This window comes from Salminus brasiliensis, chromosome 1, assembly GCF_030463535.1.
Source record: "Salminus brasiliensis chromosome 1, fSalBra1.hap2, whole genome shotgun sequence".
NCBI classification, from domain to species: Eukaryota; Metazoa; Chordata; class Actinopteri; order Characiformes; family Bryconidae; genus Salminus; species Salminus brasiliensis.
In genome coordinates this window covers 5,436,188-5,459,452 of record NC_132878.1, presented here as the reverse complement: position 1 = coordinate 5,459,452, position 23,265 = coordinate 5,436,188, and the positions used below count along the sequence as shown (strand labels likewise).

Sequence of the window (23,265 nt, the reverse complement as noted above, 5' to 3'; positions counted from 1 at the left end):
TCAACTGGCCCATTGCTTTTATTACAGCTACAATGATAATAATAATAATATTAATAATAATCATCATCATCATCATCACATGTATAATACAGTCCTAAAGAAAGAGTAAAGCTGTTTTTGTCCAATGGTTGCTATGTTGTTACTACATTTACATTTATGGCATTTAGCAGACGCTCTTATCCAGAGCGACTTACAAGGTTACTCGTATTACAGAGGAGAGCCAATGTAGTGTTAGGAGTCTTGCCCAAGGACTCTTATTGGTGTAGCACAGCATAGTCACCAAGACCGGGAATCGAACCCCAGTCTCCCACATGGTGTGGTAGCTTAGTGGCAGGTAGTGGTGTTATCTGTTGTGCCACACCAAACACTAAGTGGTTATATGGTGTCATTAGGTGGCTGTTGTGATTTCCCAAGCACATGCTATGGCATTTCTATGTGTCTGCTAGGTGGTTGCTATTGTGGTCTTGTTATGGTACCCCAGGTGGTTCCTATGGTTTTAATAAGTGGTTGCTAGAACATTACTAGCTAGATGTTTGTGAGGTAGTTTGCAAGGCATGGTGTCCACAGTGGTTGCATCAGTATCTCGGGTCGTTGCTGTGGTACCCCATGTGGTTTGTTGGGCGTTACTAGTGTATTTGTATCATCATAGCATTAGAAGGGTGCAAAAGATGCCTTTCATTGGCATGGGCGGAAAAACTGCGTAAGATCTGTTGCTATGCAGAAACCGTCCGTTTGATTAAAAAGCCGTAAACAAGCCAAAATTGCATATATAATTGCATAATATCAGACCAAACAATCTGGAGCTGGAACGATGTTGATTTGTGGAGACCTGTGGGACGTCGAGGGCTGAGATCCTGATTGACAGTTTCCTTAAAAGTTCTCCAAACTCCAGAACTTTCAATGTTGCATACCAGTTAGAATATCAATAGAAATTCTGATGGGTCAGAACATCTCCAAAACATCAGGCAGGTCTTGTTATGCAGTGGTCAGTACCTACCAAAAGTGCTCCAAGAAAGGACAACTGGTGAACCGGCAACAGGTCCATGGATGCCCCCGGGGTCACTGAGGCTCATGAAGGCCCCATCTCACAACTTACAGGACTGGAAGGGTCTGCTGCTAACATCTTGGTGCCAGAAACCACATGACACCTTTTAGAGGGGTCAACAAGTCAGAGCTGTTTCGTTGGGACGAGGGGGGGCTACACAATACTAGGGGACCTGTTGCTTTGCTAACGTAATATTTAATGTCCAATCAACTCCTGATAGTGGCAGTCCTCTAGACCCCTCAAGCCTTGGACCAGGTCATGTATACCATAGCCTTGTGGCTCTAAGCTGAGGAATCAGTCATTGTAGCCGTCATTGTAGCCACCCAGGCAAGGTCACAACCAGTCCTTTAAGTGCAAACAGCCAGAGATCCAACAGTCCAAATAGCAAAGACCCCCCTCCAGAGTGAGAGAGCACATCTTCTAGAGCTGGAGAGGTGCTATTCAGACAATGACGGTGAATGGATGTAGGACACCTTGGTCTCTTTAAAGTAAACAGTCTGTAACCAAGCTGAACCTCCACTCAGTAGGAAATATCATGGTATGTGAGTGTGCGGTGAGCATGACTGGACACCAAGAGCAGTTATTTCCCATTCGCTACAAACACTCTGGATGCACAAGATTCCGGAAAAATTGCCTCCGAATCATCTCATGCCAAAATAACGGCATGCGAAGGCTGCCTGCACGAAATTGACATTCCACGAAATCACAGGCTGAGTCAACATCAACAACACCATGCACAGAGGGCCTTGTGTACGAAGCCTTTCACAACAGTTTCAGGCGCAAATAGAACTTGCACCGAACCGGCGTATGAGCCTGAACAGGGCAGACCACCCTTCGTTTACGGCTGTGGTCAGACGTTTGCATGCATACACCCGTCCAATTGCTTCCAATGATTTCCTCGAGTTGTTCTTTTCCTGGAGTTCAACACAGGGTCAAAACCACTGGTTGGATAGTTGACCACTCTTCTTGGCAGAATTGCTCCCCTTGTGGGGCCCGTATGGGTATGAGTAGCCCAACTGGGTTCCACATTGGCATCACATATGGATGCCCACCAGGGTCAGTGATGAGACCATCAGGAGGGGTTAAGCATGGGACCCATCTGGGTTGTACACTGCATTTGTGGTCTAGATGGAACCTATGGGAGATGAGGGGTGGGCTGTAACAACAGGGCTCATTTGGGAAGCCCAACTGGGTCCCGGTGAAGCATATTTTTAAACCCACTGTATAATCCCATGCCATACCTGGAACCCACCTATGCCCCACATGAGCATGTTGGCTGGGCAGAGTTGGTTTTCTGGCATGTTCCTTTAGGATGGCTATCCTAAAACGCTTCATGTTAGCTTGCATTGTTCATTATTCATTACACAACCACCACTGATGTGTGTTTGTGGGTCATTGTCCTGTTACAGAACCCAATGTGTTCAAGTTCCAACCATCTAGCTGATGATTTAATGCTATGCTGAAGAATTCTGAGGTTCTAAGTTTCAGCAAAACACACATTTACCAGAAGCCAGTGAGCAGCTGATTTAGCACAGCAGATCTTAAGTGTTTAAGCTAGCATTGAAGCAATAAAAGGTTTTGTTACTCTAAAGACGGCAGTCCTTCTTTGAGAAGAGAAAATGACAGTAAATACTGAAAAAAACGAGCGTCATTAAAAGAATCCATAAAAATGTTTGTTTTTGAAAGTGTGCTTCTCGCCGTCAGATCAAAATCGAGAAGACTTTCAGCTCTCTTACTCTCTCTCTCTCTTGCTTTCTCCCTCTGTCTCTCGCTCTTTTCTTTCAATGCACACAGAAATAAAAAAAGGCAAAAAAACAAACAAACAAAAAAAATAACAGTGAGTTCTTGTTTTTTTTTCTCAGCAGCACCGTGGCTCCCAGGAAGCTGATTTATGATCTGTCAAAAGATATGAGCAGCAAGATTCATAAATCAAAAAGAAAAAAAAGCCAAAATAATAAAATCTGTTCCCTTTGTGAACTTCTAACATTGCTTTCCTACTCTTTCCCCCACTTCGCTGGTTTACTTTGCTTCCAGTGGAAATCCCTGGCAGATCACGCTGACCATGATTGCGGGTTATTTTTCTTACGTTAATGAAAACAGTCACAGCAGGGGATGAGATAAAATGTGTGTGTAACGTTGGCCAGAAATGCTACATTCACAGTGCAACAAGATCTCCTAAAATTCATACATATATGACTAAAAGGCACCCAAAAATCATATCATTTGCACAAGGATAATTCACATATTGAGATTTACAAGGGGCTCCTGCCCACTGGTGGTGCTGTTCTGGCCGAATACAATTGCACATTCTAATATGGTTAAGGTTAGGTGAGGTAAAGGTTAGAATTAGGTTTAGGTGTAGTAGGTTAGGTTTAGGTGTAAGTTAAGGTGTAGATCAGGTAAAGTTTAGGTTTAGGTTAGAATTAGGTTTAGGTGTAGTCGGTTAAGTTTAGGTTGAGGTGTAAGTAAGGTTTGGTTTAGGGAAGGTAAAGGTTAGAATTAGGTTGAGGTTAGGTTTAGGTAGTTTAGGTTTAGGTGTAGGTTAGGTTTAGGTTAAGGTGTAGGTTTTGTTAAGTTTAGGTTAGGTTAAAGTTAGAATCAGGTTGTGATGTAGTAGGTTATGGTTAGAATTAGGTTTAGGTGTAGTAGGTTGGGTTTAGGTATAGTAGGTTAGGTGTAGGTTAGGTGTAGGTGTAGTAGGTTAAGTGTAGGTGTAGTAAGTTAAGTTTAGCTTTAGGTATTGTAGGTTAAGTGGAGGTGTAGGTTTAGGTGTAGTAGGTTAAGTGTAGATGTAGATTTAGGTGTAGTAGGTTAAGTGTAGGTTTAGGTTTAAGTATAGTAGGTTAAGTGTAGGTTTAGGTATAGTAGGTTAAGTGTAGGCTTAGGTGTAGTAGGTTAAGTGTAGGTGTAGGTTTAGGTGTAGTAGGTTAAATGTAGGTTTAGGTATAGTAGGTTAAGTGTAGGTGTAGTAGGTTAAGTTTAGCTTTAGGTATTGTAGGTTAAGTGGAGGTGTAGGTTTAGGTGTAGTAGGTAAAGTGTAGATGTAGGTTTATGCATAGTAAGTTAAGTGTAGGTTTAGATGTAGTAGGTTAGGTGTAGGGGTAGGTTTAGGTGTAGTAGGTAAGGTGTAGGTTTAGGTATATTAGGTTAGGATCTCCTAAAATTCATACATATATGACTAAAAGGCACCCAAAAATCATATCATTTGCACAAGGATAATTCACATATTGAGATTTACAAGGGGCTCCTGCCCACTGGTGGTGCTGTTCTGGCCGAATACAATTGCACATTCTAATATGGTTAAGTTTAGGTGAGGTAAAGGTTAGAAATAGGTTTAGGTGTAGTAGGTTAGGTTTAGGTGTAAGTTAAGGTGTAGATCAGGTAAAGTTTAGGTTTAGGTTAGAATTAGGTTTAGGTGTAGTCGGTTAAGTTTAGGTTGAGGTGTAAGTAAGGTTTGGTTTAGGGTAGGTAAAGGTTAGAATTAGGTTGAGGTTAGGTTTAGGTAGTTTAGGTTTAGGTGTAGGTTAGGTTTAGGTTAAGGTGTAGGTTTTGTTAAGTTTAGGTTAGGTTAAAGTTAGAATCAGGTTGTGATGTAGTAGGTTATGGTTAGAATTAGGTTTAGGTGTAGTAGGTTGGGTTTAGGTATAGTAGGTTAGGTGTAGGTTAGGTGTAGGTGTAGTAGGTTAAGTGTAGGTGTAGTAAGTTAAGTTTAGCTTTAGGTATTGTAGGTTAAGTGGAGGTGTAGGTTTAGGTGTAGTAGGTTAGGTGTAGGGGTAGGTTTAGGTGTAGTAGGTAAGGTGTAGGTTTAGGTATATTAGGTTAAGTGTAGGTTTCAGTGTGGTAGGTTAAGCATAGGTTTAGGTTTAGGTAAAGTAGGTGTAGATTTAGGTGTAGTAGGTTAAGTGTAGGTTTAGGTTTAGGTATAGGAGGTTAAGGGTAGGTTTAGGTTTAGGTGTAGTAGGTTAAGTGTAGGTTTAGGTATAGTAGGTTAAGTGTAGGTTTAGGTGTAGTAGATTAAGTGTAGGTTTAGGTATAGTAGGTTAAGTGTAGGTTTAGGTGTAGTAGGTTAAGTGTAGGTTTAGGTTTAGGTGTAGTAGGTTAAGTGTAGGTGTAGATTTAGGTGTAGTAGGTTAAGTGTAGGTTTAGGTGTAGTAGGTTAAGTGTAGGTTTAGGTGTAGTAGGTTAAGTGTAGGTTTAGGTTTAGGTGTAGTAGGTTAAGTGTAGATGTAGATTTAGGTGTAGTAGGTTAAGTGTAGGTTTAGGTTTAGGTATAGTAGGTTTAGGTGTAGTAGGGTAAGTGTAGGTTTAGGTATAGTAGGTTAAGTGTAGGTTTAGGTGTAGTAGGTTAAGTGTAGGTGTAGGTTTAGGTGTAGTAGGTTAAATGTAGGTTTAGGTATAGTAGGTTAAGTGTAGGTTTAGGTTTAGGTGTAGTAGATTAAGTGTAGGTGTAGGTTTAGGTGTAGTAGGTTAAGTGTAGGTTTAGGTATAGTAGGTTAAGTGTAGGTGTAGGTGTAGTAGGTTAAGTGTAGGTTTAGGTATAGTAGGTTAAGTGTAGGTTTAGGTTTAGGTGTAGTAGGTTAAGTGTAGGTTTAGGTTTAAGTATAGTAGGTTAAGTGTAGGTTTAGGTATAGTAGGTTAAGTGTAGGTGTAGGTGTAGTAGGTTAAGTGTAGGTTTAGGTATAGTAGGTTAAGTGTAGGTTTAGGTATAGTAGGTTAAGTGTAGGTGTAGTAGGTTAAGTTTAGCTTTAGGTATTGTAGGTTAAGTGGAGGTGTAGGTTTAGGTGTAGTAGGTAAAGTGTAGATGTAGGTTTATGCATAGTAAGTTAAGTGTAGGTTTAGATGTAGTAGGTTAGGTGTAGGGGTAGGTTTGGGTGTAGTAGGTAAGGTGTAGGTTTAGGTATATTAGGTTAAGTGTAGGTTTCAGTGTGGTAGGTTAAGTGTAGGTTTAGGTTTAGGTATAGTAGGTGTAGGTTTAGGTGTAGTAGGTTAAGTGTAGGTGTAGGTTTAGGTATAGTAGGTTAAGTGTAGGTTTAGGTGTAGTAAGTTAAGTGTTGGTTTAGGTATAGTAGGTTAAGTGTAGGTTTAGGTTTAGGTGTAGTAGGTTAAGTGTAGGTTTAGGTTTAGGTGTAGTAGGTTAAGTGTAGGTGTAGATTTAGGTGTAGTAGGTTAAGTGTAGGTTTAGGTTTAGGTATAGTAGGTTAAGGGTAGGTTTAGGTTTAGGTGTAGTAGGTTAAGTGTAGGTTTAGGTATAGTAGGTTAAGTGTAGGTTTAGGTGTAGTAGGTTAAATGTAGGTTTAGGTATAGTAGGTTAAGTGTAGGTTTAGGTTTAGGTGTAGTAGGTTAAATGTAGGTTTAGGTGTAGGAGGGTAAGTGTAGGTTTAGGTGTAGGAGGGTAAGTGTAGGTTTAAGTGCAGTAGGTTAAGTGTAGGTTTAGGTGTAGTGTGTTAAGTGTAGGTGTAGGAGTAGGTTTAGTAGGTTAAATGTAGGTTTAGGTGTCAAACTGTTATTTGCAGTGTATGTGATTTAATTGAATTACTTTTAATCTGATTTGCTGGGCTGTGTAAACAAATAAACGTCCAAAGTCATTTTTAAACCAAAAAAAAAAATCTAATCAGATCTAATTGAAAAAGAATTCCACACCTCACTCAGGTTGCATTTCTTATGCAGGCCACGGCTAAGAAACAGGGCTCTTAAAGGATTCTTTGCTAAAGTTAATAGTTGTATATTGAACTGTGACAGCTCACCGAGTTATGTGAACGCTTAAATGGTTCTTTTTCTGGATAAATGGTTCTTCATTTACAAAGAAAACGTCTTGTAGATGGTTCTTTATGGAACCGTTTTTGCTGAGAGTGTAACTTATACAGCGTAGATCCTTTTCTGGCACTGACTGTGTGTCCCTTTGCAGCCCTCATGTTTATGGAGGGTAAACAAAATAAAGTGTCAGTTTGATCGACTCCCACAATTAAAGCAAGCACTTAAACTCTCCATTTTACACTTTTAACTAAAGCGCATTCAGCACGTCACCCCCACCAACTCCCCAACACATCCCAGAAGTATCGGAGAGAGCACCAACCATCAATCATTCATCAGAGAACACAGTTCTTCCACTGCTCCACAGCTCAATGCTGGGGGGCTTTATACCCCTTTAGCCCACACCTGCAGGCTTTAGGCTGCAGCATGGTGCCAATAGGTTCATGAGTATCTTCTCCAGGCAGTCCTATTCTATTGGCGGTTTCTTCTGAAACTGAGGCTTTTAAAAATAGCTTATCTTGCTTTTGTTGGTGTAACTGTCTCTACTGTCCAAGGAAAAAGAAGGAGGCTTTCTATTACATTTTGGAGAAGCTTTGGTGTGAGGATTTGATTGCATTCAGCGACAAGAGCATTAGTGAGGTTAGGATGTTGGATGGTGGTCACCACCACACCTCATCATCCCCAACTCATTACCATCCATCATTCCAGAGAACACAGCTCTTCCACTGCTCCACAGCTCAATGCTTTATACCCCTTTATAGAGAGTCCTATTCTATTGGCAGTACTTCTCTACAGGGACTAAACAAGCTATGTGTGTGTGTGTGTGTGTGTGTGTGTGTGTGTGCATTTGAACATTTGGTTCAGCAATGGGTGCAACTTAAAGTACCTGAATGCATTTATTAGAAGGGTTGTCCACAAATATTTGGACATGTAGCAAACTATTTGTGTCATATTTGTGACAATGAGGGGTGATATTGGCAGCGAGCTTCCCTCACACTGCTGACTGATTGATTCCAGCAGGTCTTACTGATGATATCTTTCCAGTCAGTGTCTAAAATGAGCTAGTTTAGCCTTCAGAGTTGATTGTCCTCTGTTATTCGATATTTGACAGTATTCACTCACATGGAATTTCCACATTTCTAGGACATCTACAGTGTAGAAGCATTTACTCCTGTACACAGAATCAGTTTAGGGAGAAATTGGGTGCTCTGTTATTCCACGTGGCAACTTCACTGCACCCTCAGAAACAAATAACTGTTTGATAGAACCACGGCTACGAAGCAGCACGACTGCAAAAGCTTACTGAGCTGCACCAATATTTTAGGACGTGCAAATTCACAGCCTCGGGGTGCAGGATGTCGTTCGAACACCGATATGAGAAGCAAACTGAGCTCGACTCATAACCAGGAGAAAAACAAACTCTAAAGCACCGCTGGTTGGCAGTGAATCAGAGAGCGAAGTGGTGGTATAAACACTAAGTGCTGATTCTGAATGTCACCACTGGATTCATTACTTTCCATAAGCTGGAGCTAAAAAAATAAAAAATAAAACCCAACACCCTCACATGTATTTACATATTACACAGCTGTGGGCGGTATGCGAAAATATCTATATCACAGGATAATTAAATAAAATTGTAAATATGTATAAGCTTCATGGACACAAACAAAAAGAGTCACTGCGTGTTTAAGGTGGAGGTAACTTCAGGCTCCTGTAGATGATCAGGCTATAAATACCTGTGGTGTGTGTGATAGTACTCAGACATTGAGAAGAGTACAGTATAGTACAGTAAATGTCTCGTAGGATGTGTGGAAAATAGATCTAAAGGGAGATACAGTTAATGACTGGCTAAAAGGATTGACTGCATTTGACCATAGTGTAAAGGAAATAGCTGAATCTGCAGGTGTATGGAAGCGTACGGTCATACGGGTCTACCAGCAGTGGCAGGAATCCCAGCCTACAGCAAATTCTCCTCATTTTCATCATTCTTGAGCAGAAGTGAGTAAAGGCCTCTTGCGTGCCGCTCTGCTCCACATGTTAATGGTCTGCAGTTCCCTGTGGAGCGTTCTTTCAGAGATTGGTGGTGAAGAACCTAGACTTCTAGACTTCTAGAAGCAGTTCTTGATTGGAAGTGAAGTGATTTTCATTCATTCATGCATCCCCTGACCATCAGTTTCGTCTTTTAGACACAATTCCCAGGAGAATGTCACATAGACTGGGATTTCTGCCACTGCTGGTAGACCTGTATGATCATATGCTTTGGCATTGATAGACCTGCACCTATATATGCCAGGTGTGCAAGCTCTTAAACTCTCAATTTTATTCTTTTAGGTAAACCTGGATGCGTTCAGTTTCTTCAACCCATTACAGGAAAGAATGAAGATGAAGGTCTGAAGCTCTGTTTTGTAATTACACACACACACAAAATAACATAATTAATTTAAGCAATAAATGGGGAAACCATCCAAGTGGTGAAAACGTATTTTTCTAGGTACTGTATATTATAAACATGTAGGTATTGGGTATTGTCTATTTTTGTATCCGACTCTTGGATCTGGCAGTGTCCTCAAATAGCCAATTCACAATATCAGGGATTGTTTTAGCTGTCAAATGGGCAACTAAGCACTTTTGTAAGTCTATGTGGATAAGAATGTCTTCTAAATGTCAGAAATACAAATGCAACCATAAAAACAGTACAAGAACGCAGTAGCCACAAGCTAACATGTTAGCCCTGAGCTAATATACACTCACAAAGATATATCCCTCCTCAAAGATTTCTTGGTTTCTACAGAGGAGAGATGGTATGCTTTCATTGTGGGCTTGCTTGTTTAATTTGAATGATACTTTATGCTGTTTAATCAATCAATGTTGAATGCACTAATCAATCAATGTGGACTGTACTGAGAGGCTTGCATTGACCACTTACTCTTACACTCCATTCAGAAGTGGCCAGATCTGCTTTTGCTTTGTAGGTGAACGCAAACACTGCTCATAGATCCTCGGTAGCAAAGGCCTCCTATGGGCTTTCTTTATTCTGAGATTTGTTTTGTTCCTCCTTGCTTTTCAAACGAAGGGCAAAGTGAGTAGCGCTACCAAGCAGTGACGGGCGGAAGGCCAGCTACTAATCATTTTCCCCTTTTTCCTCTCCAGCGTCCGAGCGGGTGATTAATGATAGGTTTCATTAGAATGCTTTTCCAATCTCGCTAAAGGCCACGTGGGCAATTTTCCGATTTCAAGGTTCACAGCATGGGCACGGGAGAGGGAGAGATAGAGATATTGTTGTTCCGATGCATATTTTCCACTGTTGCGCAATTCCGAGGGAAGCAATTCCGTCTGCTGACGTTTCAGAGATTCATCAGTCGCTCATTCCTGCCGAGACTGAGGTGGACGGTCAAGAACGGGAGCGAGTCAGCATCCGTGGGTGTCGCGTGGGTGTCGCGTGGGTGGATAAATCCTGCTGATAAACCTTGAGCACTGCAAAACAATGGAGCTATTTCATTGGCTATTAGTCGTGTATGTGTGTGTGAGTGTGAGAGAAAGGAGGACTAGGGACAAAGTGAGAATATTTATAGCTGATGTGCACAAGAAGAAGTCTGGCTGGCTTTTATTAAGTCATGAGTGAAACAGCTTTTTTTCTGCTAGCAAGACGAGCCCGGTAGCGGGATCTAAACTGATAACCCTGCGGTTTAATCAAACCCTGCAGGGAGGCTGAGATTGGCCTGGCATTCAGCCCAGCTCGCTCTTACACACCCACCGGAGTATGTGAAAGGAAAGGGGAAAGACAAGAGGTTTCCTTCAGCTAGAACTGCGAACGCTTACCCCCTCTATTCAGCCCCCAGAGGGAGCGAGAAGGGTCCGGTATGCCATGGCACAAAACACCAGCTATTCCGGGACACGGCAGGATGAAGGTGTTTTGAGGACAGTAAGAAGCAAGAAGTTGCAACACGACTTCTCTCAATACTTCACTAAAGCTTTCTCTCCTCAGTCCTGCTCAGATCTGTAGCTCAAGGCCTCAGTGAATACACTGGCAGAGCTGACTAGCCTATGGATCTACATGAGTACCAGATCAGCAGAATCTAGGAGAGGACATTTCAGTGATGTAATCAGATGCAGCCGGCTGTCAGTGATACTATACTTGTACACTGAAAACATTCTATACTGTACTACTACACTATATAATGTATTATACTATACTAAAATATTCTATATTATACTATTTAACTATATACTATATTACAGAACTGTGTGGTAAACTATGTATAGTATACTACTATACTATAAAATATTCTAATACTATAGAACTTTACACTACAATACTATATACTATTTTATACCACAGGAAACTAATTAAGCCTACAGTTACTCTGATTCTTCAAAACATCATTTATACTATTACTATACCTAATCCTGTTACCTAAACCACTATTCAACATACTATATAATATCACTACACCACATACTGAATTACACTACTATACAACATTATATAATATTACTACACCATATACTGTTATACTAAAGTATTATATACTATATCATATACAGTGATATACTACTATGCAACATTCTATATAATTTTACTACACCATATACTTTTACAGTACTGTATTATATACTATACCATATACAGTAATATACTACTTTACAACATACTATATAATTTCACTACACCATATACTACTATACTACTATATAGCATATCATAGATCGCTACACCATATACTGCATTATACTACTATACAACATATTATATCATATTATTACATCATATACTATATTTTACTATTCTACAACATACTATATAATTTTACTACACCATATATTGTTACGCTACTGTATTATATACTATATCATATACTGTAATATACTACTATATGACATTATATACTATTACTATACCATATACTGTTATACTACTATACAGCAAATTATATAATATTACTACACCATATACTGCATTATACTACTATACAACATATTATATATTATTACACCATATACTATATTTTACCATTCTACATTATACTATGTAATGTTATTATACAATCTAATGTGTTACACTACAGTATTATATACTATATCATATACTGTAATATACAACATATGATATATTATTACTATACCATATACTGTTACACTACTGTATTATATACTATATTGTATACAGTAATATACTACTATACAACATACTGTATAATTTTACTACACCATATACTGTTATAGCACTGTATTACATACTATATAATGTTATTATGCCATATACTGTTACACTACTGTATTATATACTATATTGTATCCTGTAATATACAAAATATTATATATTATTACTATACCATATACTGTTACACTACTGTATTATATACTATATTGTATACTGTAATATACTACTATACAACATACTATATAATTCTACTACACCATATACTGTTATAGCACTGTATTACATACTATATAATGTTATTATGCCATATACTGTTACACTACTGTATTATATACTATATTGTATCCTGTAATATACTACTATACAACATATTATATACTATTCCTATACCATATACTGTTATAGTACTATATAGCAAACTATATAATATTACTACACCATGTACTGCATTATACTACTATACAACATTATATAATATTGTTACCCCATATACTATATTATACTATTCTACAACATACTATATAAATTTACTACACCATATACTGGTATACTACTGTATTACATACTATATAATATACAGTAATATACTACTATATAACATATTATATACTTTTACTATACCATATACTGTTATATGCAACTATCCAACATACTGTATGTCCTACATAATCTATACTGTACTGTTCATTTATAGACTTATACACTATATTTCCTTCAGTAAAAGAACAGCTGTTTGCTAATGCATTTGCTTGTATTCAGCATGCAGTCGCTGTCGCTGTTTGTTACCGGTGGTGCTGTTCATGGTTTCTTGAGTCATTAGCAGCACGTACATCCACTACCGGCTCGTACTGTGGCTTTATCGTACAGAGCTGATACAGAGACCAGTAGCCGTGGTCTGCTCTCTCTGACAGACAGACAGACAGACAGCTGAGGTCCTGAGCAGAGCGGAGAGAATAAACAAGGGAGCAGAGCTACAGTTTCATCTCCAGCTCCAGTCCCTGTGAGGAGGAGCGTTCCTCTCTCTTATCAGCCGCTATCACAGCACATAAACTGGGGATTTATCCCTGGTGTGACGCCTCTGGACACAGGTGCTGTTTGCTGTAATGGCGACACGTTTTACAATAGATATCTATCACTGCGTTTGTTTGCTGGGAGCGCAGCCGCGGCTTATCTCACACTCAGACATTTGACTTTCATTCCTCGCCTTCTTGCAAGTTCACACAAGCAGGAAATGAATTTAGATCCCCTTCCACTGCTTATCATTATACTCTCTCTCGCTCGCTCGCTCACTCTCGCGCTCTCTCTGTGTCTCAGACTCTTTCTATCGTCCCATGCCTCTCTCTATCACTCTCTCATTCTCTCCCTCGCTCTCTCTCCTCTCTCACACCCACCTCTTTCTCTCTCTCTTTCTCTCACTCTCTCTATTGTCCCGTGTCCCTCTCTCTCGCACACTCCCTCTCTCGTCCAACATCTCTCTCTCTCTCTCTCTCTCTTGTCTCAAATTTCCCCTCAGTCTCACTCTACCTCTCTATTGTCCAATGTTTCTCTCTCTCTCTCTCTCTCTCACTTTCTCTCTCATCCAGTGTCTCTCCGTCTGTCGTCCCATCTCTCTCTCTCTCTCTCTCTCTCTCTCTCTCTCTCTGTGTGTCTTAGACACTATCTATCGTCCCATGCCTCTCTCGATTACTCTCTCATTCTCTCCCTCGCTCTTTCTCCTCTCTCACACCCACGTCTTTCTCTCACTCGCTCTCTCTCTCTCTCTCCCTCTCTTACACCCTCACTCTCTTTTTCTCTTGGATTGTCTCTCTCTCATCCCATTTCTCTCTCATTCTCTCACTCTCTCTATTGTCTTATGTCCCCCCCTCTCTCTCTCTCTCTCTCCCTCCCTCTCTCGTCCAACATATCTCAAATTTCTCTCACTCACTTTTCCCGTCTCTCTCTCCCTTTCTCGTCCCATGTCTCTTTTTCTCACAACCCATATTTCTCTCTTTCTCATTCTTGTCCCACATCTCTCTGTTCCATCCCATGTCCTTCTCTCTCTCTCTCTCTCTTTCTCTTTCCCTCTTTTGTCCCATTTCTCTCTCCTTCTCTCGTCCCATGTCTTCTTCTCTCTATCTCTCTTCATTCCAAGTTACTCTCTCTACCATTCCTGGTCTCTCCCTCTCTCTCCCAGACTCTGTTCCTCCATTGCCCGATTGTCCTGTCTCTTTCCTTCTCTCTCCCTTTCTCATTCCACATCTCTCTCTCTCGTCCTATGTATCTCTCTACATCCCATGTCCCTCTCTGTCTCTCTCTCTCTCTCTCTCTCTCTCTCTCTCTTTGTGTCACTGTGTCTCTCTCTTTATATTGTCCTATGCTCTTTCTCTCGTTCCCTCTCTAACATCCTGTCTCTCTCTTTCTCTTCCTCTCTCTATCATCCCATGTCTCTTTTTTCTCTCTCACCTTCTCTTGCTTTCTCTTCTCACATTATTATTATTATTATTATTATTATTATTATGATTATTATTATTAATAACATGTTGCTTCATATTGCTTTACCCTCCGCACTGCTGTGCAGCACAGCCCTCGATCCAATCAGTAAAGCTGTTGAAATTACGGAGCCCTGCACTCAGACTGAGTTGCGATTGGAGTCATCAGGTAAAGTGTGTGTAAAGCTCAGATGTGCAGGACCTGAAATGAGCAGTAAAGAGACGTAATGGACAGCTGATGTAAACAAGGGCAAGTGCGTAAGGAATCGGATGAGAACGCAGCAGTGCGGAACAGCGCCGTATCTACATGCGCTCACTTCCAATTAATAGCGCATTAGCGGTTGTACGAATCTAATGAAGAGTCATTCTGCTCAATCCTCCCGTTAATGAAGCGTATTAGAGTATTGTTTATGATGTGATGAATGGGTATAACCCCCCCCCACCCTCCAGTGCCCCCGACAATGCCTTTAACAGTGTCTCCAGACTTCAAACGCTGCAGCCGCTCCTAAACCGAGGCATATGCAAGGCCGAGCAAGCCCTCATAACAATGGAGCTCCAGTTTTAGTCTGCCGATGTGGCGTACGGCTCAGAGGAGTACAATGGCCTCCAGACAAAAGAGCTTCTCCTCAGCAGTGCCCAGCTATTAACTAGCTATTAACATCACCTTATACAAAAGCCTTTACGAGATGTCCAGAAACTTTTGCTTCGCTCTGACGATGACACCGTTTCCCCTCTCTACAGCCAGCTTTCCACAGACTTCCTCCTCATCCTTCTACAGTGTGAATGGTTCCTCTGAAATCAAGGGCATTGCCTCCATTTGCTACAGCATCTACTATGCATCTATGTTGGAACATTGCTGTGAGGATTGGATTGCATTCAACTACATGAGACCATCGGTGAGGTCAGGTTCTGATGTTAGGTGGTTATTTCTGCTGCTCAAACCCATCTTAAAGGTAGTGGATGGAGCTTCGTCACTCCAGAGAACACAACTCCATCACTCTGCATCTGTTGTGAAATAGGATAAACCAACATGAAGACCAAAGTGTCGTCTATAGGAGAAACCCACGATATTTGGAAGCTCAGAAAAGAGAGAATATCAAGGAAAGATGTTCCTGGACACCCAAGTAAACAGCACCCAGTGACATCATCATCGCCACTTTATTAGAAACCCTTGGAGACTGTAGCCCATGTGTTTCTGACACCTATATAGCGGACTAGTATAGTCTCATAGTACTAAATAATCTGTAGTAGGTATGTTACTACTACTTAATTCATAGCAGATGAATATGAATATTATAGAGTAGATAATGTACTGCGTACTGCATAATTCATTACAGACACTGGATAATTCATAATACATACTAATATAAAGTAGATACTGAATCATTCACTGTCGACACCAAATAATAAATAGTAGACAGAACCATTTATAGTAGGTACTGAATATTACTGACTAGATACTAAATGTACTGAATGCTTAAGAATGAATTAGGATACTTAATAGTTCATAGTAGATAATGAATAATATAGAGTAATTTGTGTATTGAATAATCTGTAGTAGTAAGAATTAATAGGGGATACTGGACAATTCACAGTAGGTACTGAATAATTTTCAGTGGATACTAAATCTTTTTAGTGAATACTGAATCATTCATAACAGAACATTTTATCAATAATAGCAGATACTGAATATTCCATAGTGGATACTAAATACTTTGTAGTAGGTACTAAATTCATCATAGACACTGAATAATAGGTACTGAATAATCTGTAGTAGACAGTAATGAATTACTAGGGGATACTAGAAAATTCACAGTAGGTACTGAATAATTCATAGTGGATAATAAATAATTTATAGTAAATACTGAATAATTCATAGTAGAAAATATAAAATTTATTGCTGGTACTGAATAATCTGCAGTGGGTACTAAATATTTTTTAATAAATACTAAATAATTCATAGTAGAAAATTGTATCAATAATAGCAGATATAGCTGAATAGCTGAATATTCTATAGTGGATACTAAATAATTTGTCAGTACTAAATTCATCATAGACACTGAATAATACATACTGAATAATCTGTAGTAGACAGTAATGAATTACTAGGAGACAGAAAATTCACAGTAGGTACTGAATAGTTCATAGTGGATACTAAATCATTTGTAGTAGGTACTACATTCATAGTAGATACTGAGTAATTACTGTAATTTGTGTAGTGAATAATCTGTAGTAGGCAACAGGAATTAATAGGGGATACTGGGACATTTACAGAAGGTAGTAAATAATTAATCACAGACTCTGCATAATCAATAATACATACATGTCTCGGCTGTGGAGCTTGGAGGAGGGCATAAATGTGACTAATGCTTTATTAGAAAACAACACAAAGCTAACAGGATACCAAAACAAACACTGAAAACAACACAACTAACAAAAGACACAAACAGGAAACAAACAAGCCAAGCAAACAAACCAAAAGCAGACATTAAAGACAGAAGACCAGACCAGGAACACTGAAACAAAGGGACTATATTTACACAGAGACAAACAAGGAACACCTGGAGAAGGTAACGAGAGGTCAGGGCTACAAAGGAGGCACAGGTGGGAACACTAAAGACTGGGAGGGGGACTGGGGCGGGGACAAGGACAGAACACACACAGAACCATGAACAGCAATGCAAATAATAGACCAAGACAAAACACACACACCGAGACCAGGACGGGAAACACAACAGAAAGACAGAGACACGCAACGGTACAATACAGAATAATCTATAGTAGACAATGAATAATTCATAGTGGATACTGAATAGTAATTAATAGATCATTAATAACACAAAGAATAATCCATAGATACTGAATTATTCATATTTCATGTTTATAACTGAATAATATAAAGTAAATACTGAATAATTTATAGTGGATACTGAATAGTTAATAATAGATAATTAATAACACATAAAGAATAATCCATGGATATGGAAGTATTCATATTTCATATTCATTATTCATATTAAAACAATATTATAGAGTAAATACTGAATAATTCATAGTGGATACTGCAATATTCACAGTAGATAATAAATGATTTATAGCAGGTACTGAGAAATTCATTATACATACCAAAAATTTTATGGTACTTCCTAAATAATTCTAGGTAAATACTTTATAGTAAACACTGAATCATTCATAGTGGATACTGAATAATTCATAGCAGATACTAAAATAATTCATAGTGGATACTGGATAATTCATAGTGGATACTGAATAATTCATAGTGAATACTGAATAATTCATAGCAGATACTAAAATAATTCATAGCAGATACTAAAATAATTCATATGGATACTGAATCATTTATAGGAGATACTGAATAATGAGCAGTACGAAATGAATCATTTACAGCCGGTAATGAAGAATTCATTATAGATACCAAATACTTCATGGTAGTTTCTAAATAATTATAAATAAATACTTTTAAAGTAAAGTTTAAAGTAAATACTAACTAATTCATAGTGCATAATAACGAATCAATAGTAGAAAATGAATCATTTATAGCAGGTACTGAATTTATTGTAGATACTAAATAATTCATGGTAGTTAGTGACTAAATTTAAGCAAATACTTAATAATTTGTAGTAAATACTGAATAATCCAGCAGGTCAATATAATATATATAATGCAATACAATATAATGTAATATAATATAATAAATAATTAATTAATGGTACCAAATAGACAATTGTAGTTACTGAATAATTCCAAGTAAATATTTAATTAATAATAATTCATAGTGGATGCTGAATAAATTATAACAGAAAATGAATAATTTACATCAGGTACTAAATAATTTAAAATCCTGTACAGTGGATACAAAATAATTCATAGTAAATACTCAATAATGTTTCATATTTATTAATTAATTAATAGTAAATTATTCATATTTAACAGGAAATATTGAATAATTTATAGTAAATACTAAATACTCTATTTTATTATGACTGAATTGTAATTCAGAAGTTTTAGCTGATTTTTGTCTGCTTGTTGTTTCATTGGAGAAATTAGAAAAATTAACATTTCCATAATTAATTATTTTGATAAGATTAACAGTAGTATAGTGATTACACAAGCTCGCTCTCGCTCTCTCCCTCTCTCTCTCTCTCTCTCTCTCCCCTCATTCCTCACTAGTGCCAAGCTTGCCTTCTTCCACTACCCTTCACACTCACAGCTGTAACCTTTAGTGTTAGTTTAGGTGGATTCGCACCGGCGTGCTATCAGTCACATCTGACGCAGCATTAGCCTGTGAGGAGCCCTGCCTGCTAACGGCCTGGGAGATATGCTAGCTCCAGGTTGGGCTGTGATGCAGAAACAGGGCTTCTTAACCTCCTTAAGAAAAGGTGACTGAAGGAGGAGACATGATGGATAATGTTTGGGAAGCACTTTCAAACACGCTGAATCCACAGCCTGGTTTTCAACAGAGCTTCATTACTCAGGTGCTGTCGTCTACCTGTGTGCAGTCTCTGCTGGCCACTTTATTAGAAACCCCATCTCTGGTAGCCCGTATAGAGTTAGAGACTGTAGCCCATCTGTATCTGATACCCAGAGAGGGAACGTATAATGGAGGTGTTTCCAATTAAGTGGCCAGTATGTGGAAGCACAAGGTAGGTGTTTCTAATAAAGTGGCCAACAAGTGGAAGTGCAAGGTAGGTGTTTCTAATAAAGTGGCCAGTGAGTGGAAGTGCAAGGTAGGTGTTTCCAATAAAGTGGCCAGTAAGTGGAAGCACAAGGTAGGTGTTTCCAATAAAGTGGCCAACAAGTGGAAGTGCAAGGTAGGTGTTTCCAATAAAGTGTCCAGCGAGTGGATGCACAAGGTAGGTGTTTCTAATAAAGTGGCCAGTGAGTGGAAGTGCAAGGTAGGTGTTTCCAATAAAGTGGCCAGTAAGTGGAAGCACAAGGTAGGTGTTTCTAATAAAGTGGCCAGTGAGTGGAAGCACAAGGTAGGTGTTTCTAATAAAGTGGCCAGTGAGTAAAGCACAAGGTAGGTGTTTCTAATAAAGTGGCCAGCAAGTGGAAGTGCAAGGTAGGTGTTTCTAATAAAGTGGCCAGCAAGTGGACGTGCAAGGTAGGTGTTTCCAGTAAAGTGGCCAGTGAGTAAAGCACAAGGTAGGTGTTTCTAATAAAGTGGCCAGTGAGTGGATGCACAAGGTAGGTGTTTCTAATGCAAATAGGTGCATGTTGCATTTGCTCCAGAGAGTCCTATTGTATTGGCAGTACCTCTCTACAGCGGCTAGACAAGTTGTGTGTGTGCATTTTCACATCTGTGTCAGCAATGGCTGCATAAGTAGCTGAATGCATTTATTAGAAGGGGTGTCCACAAGTATTTGGACATTTATTGTATGTGTTTTTACCTACAGTGGAAGCATTGTGTTTGTTTGTCATATCAATAATTGATTGTCATTTTATTCGATAATGCATTTTATAATTTCGCCCGCAGTGTTGGTAACTAAAAAAAAAACAATATGTATTTGATGCTTTATTTAAGATTTTAAGATTTTTTTTTCAAGACGTTAATATATAATACTATATAAATAATATACCATATAAATAATAAACGAAAATGATCTATTTATAGCTTTCCCCTGTAAGTCTCCATGTTATTTTTTTATTAGTACTTCATTCTTATTGCTCTACTGCCGCGGTTTGGAGGCTTAGAAGGCCGGATTCAGATGGGTGTGAGACTACAAATGGTTTTATTAAACAAACAAACAAACAAACCAAAAATAAATGAATAAATAAATAAATAAACACAAAGAATACAGAAACCAACACAGTCAGGAGAAACAAGAAGCTTACACCGACCGTGCAGCTGAAGAAACCCAGACGGTAAACACTGTGGAGCTGCAAGCTGTAAACACTGGGCTATCTCCTTATAGCCTCTTCCTGCCTGGTGGGCATCGATTACGTTCTTTTTAAGATCTGTAGACTGTTGTGTAGAGGAGCTCACCATCACTGAGGGTTTGAAGAGTCAGAGAATGTGTGAAGCTTATCAAATCTGGTTCCGCTGACAGTTCCCTAATTCCCGCTCTGATAGTTAACCCTAATTACCCTAATTAAAAGTCCCTGTAGTTACTGAGTAATACACCTTAGTGTGTAATAAGCTTTGCTTGTGTTGGCTATGCTGGCTGTGTTGGCTATGCTTGCTGTATGGCATGTGTTGGCTATATGGCATGTGTTGGCTATATTGCCTGTGTTGGCTATATTGCTTGTGTTGGCTATATTGCCTGTGTTGGCTATATTGCTTGTGTTAGCTATATTGCCTGTGTTGGCTATGCTGGCTGTATTGCATGTGTTGGCTATGCTGGCTGTTTTGGCTATTTTGCCCGTGTAGGCTATATTGCCTGTGTTGGCTATGCTGGCTGTATGGCATGTGTTGGCTATGCTGGCTGTGTTGGCTATATTGCCTGTGTTGGCTATGCTGGCTGTGTTGGCTATATTGCCTGTGTTGGCTATATTGCTTGTGTTGGCTATGCTGGCTGTGTTGGCTATATTACCTGTGTTGGCTATGCTGGCTGTGTTGGCTGTGTTGGTTATATTGCCTGTGTTGGCTATATCGTCTGTGTTAGCTATATTGCTTGCATTGGCTATGCTGGCTGTGTTGGCTATATTGCCTGTGTTGGCTATATTGCTTGTGTTGGCTATACTGGCTGTGTTGGCTATATTACCTGTGTTGGCTATGCTGGCTGTGTTGGCTATATTGCCTGTGTTGGCTATATTGCTTGTGTTGGCTATATTGCCTGTGTTGGCTATATTGTCTGTGTTGGCTATATTGCTTGCATTGGCTATGCTGGCTGTGTTGGCTATATTGCTTGTGTTGGCTATATTGCCTGTGTTGGCTATATTGCTTGTGTTGGCTATGCAGGCTGTGTTGGCTATGCAGGCTGTGTTGGCTATATTGCCTGTTTTGGCTATATTGCCTGTTTTGGCTATGCTGGCTGTGATAGTCATATTGGCTATGTTTGCTATATTGCCTGTGTTTGCTATGGTGGCTATGTTGGCTATGTTTGCTATATTGCCTGTTTTGGCTATGTTGGCTATGGAGGCTATGGTGGCTATGGTGGCTGTGGTGACTGTGTTGGCTATGTTGGCTATATTGCCTATATTACCATGTGTTGGCTATACTGGATACATTGCCTATGTTGTATGTGTTGGCTGTATTGGCTATATTGTCTATATTGCCTATGTTGCCTGTGTTGACTATATTGGCTGGGTTGGCAGTGTTGGCTATGTTGTCTATATTTGCTATATTGCCTGTGTTGTCTATGTTGTCTATATTGCCTGTTTTGGCTGTTGTGGCTGTGTTAGCTGTGGTAACTATGTTTCCTATATTTGCTATATTGCCTGTGTTAGCTATATTGGCTATATTGCTTGTGTTGCCTATGTTGTTTATATTGCCTGTTTTGGCTGTTCTGGCTGTGTTGGCTGTGGTGACTATGTTGGCTATATTGGCTATATTGCCTGTGTTGGCTGTTGTGGCTATGTTGGCTGTTGTGGCTGTGTTGGCTATGTTGGCTATGTTGGCCATATTGACTATATTGCCTATTTTGGTTATATTGCCAATGTTTGCTATGGTGGCTATATTGCTTGTGTTGGCTATGTTTGCAATATTGCCTATATTACCATGTGTTGGCTATACTGGATACATTGCCTATGTTGTATGTGTTGGCTGTATTGCTATATTGTCTATATTGCCTATGTTGCCTGTGTTGACCATATTGGCTGGGTTGGCAGTGTTGGCTATGTTGTCTATATTTGCTATATTGCCTGTGTTGCCTATGTTGTCTATATTGCCTGTTTTGGCTGCTGTGGCTGTGTTAGCTGTGGTAACTATGTTGGCTATATTTGCTATATTTGCCTGTGTTGGCTATGTTGCCTGTGTTGGCTGTGGTAACTATGTTGGCTATATTTGCTATATTGCTTGTGTTGGCTGTTGTGGCTGTGTTGGTGGTGTTAGCTAAATTGGGACAGAGTAATAAATTAAGGCAATGGGAGAAAATGGGAGTAAATGTCAGCCGTCCACTCTGTAAAGCCCAGCTGCCGGCAGCTCATACAGAGGGCTGCAATATTCGGCCTGTGCTTTAGTGCTGCCCAGCTTATCTGGCTCTGCAAACGCACAAGACCTGATTGAGACCTTGTGCTACAGATTACCGTGGAAGGTCAAGAGTGAATAAATGTGTTTGCCATGGGGGGATCATGGCCATGACCTACATAACCTACAGAAGTGTGAGTGTGTGGTTGTGTGTGAGAGAGTGACGGTAGCTGGGTTTGGGGTTTTTTTTGTCTGTTTGTTTGTTAGTTTGTTTTTTCTTCTCTGAAAAAACAGCAGCTGGACAGTCAGTGGACTGAACACCTATATGAGCTAATGTAGAGAACTGCTGTGTAATCTCATTAGTGCTCATTTACTTTATTATTTATAGCTTAGAGTATAATATTTATACACATTAGCTATGGAGCAGTGGAACGGTGTTCTCTGGAATGATGGTTGGTGCTTGTACTGGAGCGGATTTATGTTGTTTCTCCAGGCCTATAGGGGGCGCAGGTTTGCACAGTTCGCTATGCTGAGCAAATAGGAAAAATGAACAGGAAAGGTTTTAGTTTTCTCATGAGGCAGGCGAAGCATGGTGTGTATCTACTCAAGCCATCCACTCCTTTCTGTTCCTTTGAGTGGCAATATGAGTAAGTTTGAAGTTTTGTTTGATTGTCAGATAATATACATGTCATTATTGAAGTAAATTTGGGAAGTTTTAAGGTGCTGTATATGTCAATAAAGTGAAGTCCAA

The 23,265-nt window shown here is 39.4% G+C and overlaps 1 protein-coding gene across 3 annotated transcripts in view; it reads right to left on the bottom strand.

Annotated features, from left to right (window-relative positions):
- Nucleotides 1-23,265, bottom strand: part of LOC140573633 (astrotactin-2-like) — a 789,110-nt gene that overhangs the window by 286,158 nt on the left and 479,687 nt on the right. The gene's annotated exons all lie outside the window — the stretch shown is intronic.